Below are 2,795 nucleotides of genomic sequence, written 5' to 3' on the forward strand. Positions count from 1 at the left end.
TTGTAAGTCACTAAGTGAGGTAGTTTTTGGTAAATTACATTTTTTTTCTGTAGACCGAGTAGTGATTGTGAAACTTGCAGGCTTCAGGAACTAACCAAGAAACATTAGCTCATAATGTTTGTTTTCAGGCGACCGAGTCGGGCGATCGGCCTGACCCGCGGTAATATAGGCACCCCGTATAACCAGAGACAGTAAATACCGAGACGGTACACTTACTTTGTACGAGTGTGTGTTTGTGTGTGTCTGTGTGTACATGTGTGTGAATGTGTATGTGTATGTATGTGTGTGTGTGTGTGTGTGTGTGTGTGTGTTTGTGTGTGTGTGTGTGTGTGTGTGTGTGTGTGTGTAAGGTCCTTGCTCAAGCTCCACCTCTGCAAACCTGAACATAAGCGAGGTCAACATGATGTATAGGTCACTGTGTTAGAAGAGCCTTATCTTGGAATGGTGTAGGCATGGCACTGAAAGTTTTATTACTTGAGTTTGTAAATAAAATGCATGATTAATGAAGTTGATTTTTTGCTTGCAAATAAATTCAATTCTCTAAACCAAAGTGACAAGGGGAGATTGAAAGAATTAGGTCCTCGCCTATCGAACGATACTAAATAATATAACCAACAATAAGGTGCAATAATAGTGTTTTTAATACAGATAATAGGTTTTACTGATCTTGTCCAAGTGAAACGAACCATTAAAGATGCAAAATTATCAAGAGCGCACGTCAACAATGCTGTAAAGCATCACAATTTCGGAGTAGTCAGTAGTAGACATTACGGCGCAGCTAGACGTTGGTCATTTTAGTGCAAAGTCTCACAAAAACGAACGGGTGAGAAAGAACAGGCACGTATTGTGTAGGGTTGTCGAGTGTATTTTGTTCAGTGGAACTCACATTCCGTGGTTATGAAAAAGGCGATTTGTCGGGGAACAGAGGTAGGCCTATCTTTTACTGCACTGGCGGGAGACTGTTTGATCATCTGCAAAGCTCTACTGTTGCTTTAAATATACTTCCAAAATAATACAAGCAAAACGAACTGCTGGGCTGTATTTTCAGAATCTACCACTAAGAACTGAATAAAGACATAGTATGCTCTACCAACTTTCTTTCTGTCCAGGCTGACGAAGCTACTCATGCAGGTCAGTTAGTTGTAACGTGTGGCTGTGTGTGCGTGTCGGGGAGGGGGGGGCACCATCGCATAAAACGCGTCACAGTCTTTTTTCTCCTCGGCAACTGATCATTATTACAATGATAAGCTAGTCTTGACGTAGATCTGCGTAATGAATTGTGCGCTGGTCTATGGAATCAAAAGTTGCCATATGTAATATGCTAGGCTCTACACAGCAACAAAACTTTTTGGCAAACAATCGAGATGAACGAATCGGTTTTTTGTTTTTTTACACAGCTCATAATATACAGGCTTTTCAGGCGCTAGCGTCTACTTGTTTCTTTTCTTTACACATTACTAGCTCAGTGCCTGTAATTGTCAACACAAAGCTTCATGTTTGCTATAACGAACACTCGGATTCAACGCGAATTTAGGTCAGGCCTGGCGACCTCGTCGAATCCGTGTTCCACTGTATATTATGATGACTAAGAAGACTAGCCTCCCAAAGCCCAACCCCAGGTCCACGTCCCGGGAGGTGGAAACTGGACAAAGTAGGGGATTGCTGGGTTCAACGAAGTACGGGACGGTGTGGCATTATGCCACTGAGGCGTCACGTTAGCCGTGAAAGAGAATCCGAGTCACCCCGAAAAGTTGCAGGCTAACGGGGCTCTGATAAAACTGTGACAGGCCTAGCAAGTCAGCAGCGAATTGTTAAAAAAAAAAAAAAAGAAAGAAAGAAAGAAACGGACTGATACAGACGGAAAACGACTAGGAAACATTAAAGGATAACGAGAAAGGATTTGTACTCTTAACATCTGTGGCCTCAAAGACAAGAACAACATGTGAAATGCGATGCCTTAGAAAAGCAGTAAACAAGACCAGGCGAGACAACCTCCCACGATTACCAACACAACGTGCCTACATCCAAAAACTCGATGGCTACAAGGGTAGAGGGCGACCGAGAAAGATCTGGATAGAAGAATATAATAGATGGAGTCAGGGAAACATTAACCACCCACGGCATCCCCCTGACCCAAGCTCTCTGGCTGGCGACAGAGAGACGTCTCTTTCTTCTCACGACACCCAAAAGGGTATAAACTAAAAGCGGCGGATAAAAGTAAAAAGTAAAATAAGACTAAGACCTCTGCTAAGACTAAGTGTAAAGAAAAGCACTGATCGACGTATCGAAGCAAAACACGGAAGAGTTAAAGAACTTTTCCTTCTCTTTTTGATTGAAAGCACCGTAATATCATAAATGAATGAGTGGTAACTGAAGGTTGTATAATTTTAAAGAAATATTGCCATTTTAAGAAAAATATACCGACATGTGTGAGTGTGAGGGAAACGTTAGGTCTCTCTCTCTTTCCCAACCCCCCCCCCCCCCCCTTCTCTCTCTCTAAAAGTAGCCTAACCTGTATATTGAGTTGAAAAAAATTAAGTCAACTAGAAAAATACATTAGCTCTCTGACCGAGGCACAAGAACAAAAATGAAGTTTTGAGCACAACAAAGTCTCTTCTCGAGTGTTGCCCAAAATCTCATTTATTTGGTTTTCTCCCCTGTCGCTGGTAAATGAATGAATGAGAATGAGACGTTGCCTAAGATAGTACTATCTTGTACTATCTTTGACGTTGCTCGGATTCGAGAAAAACATAAATTAATAATTGCATGAGCTCCCTGTTTGGAACGCACCCCCC

This window comes from Aplysia californica, unplaced genomic scaffold (genome assembly GCF_000002075.1).
Source record: "Aplysia californica isolate F4 #8 unplaced genomic scaffold, AplCal3.0 scaffold00121, whole genome shotgun sequence".
Lineage (NCBI taxonomy): Eukaryota > Metazoa > Mollusca > Gastropoda > Aplysiida > Aplysiidae > Aplysia > Aplysia californica.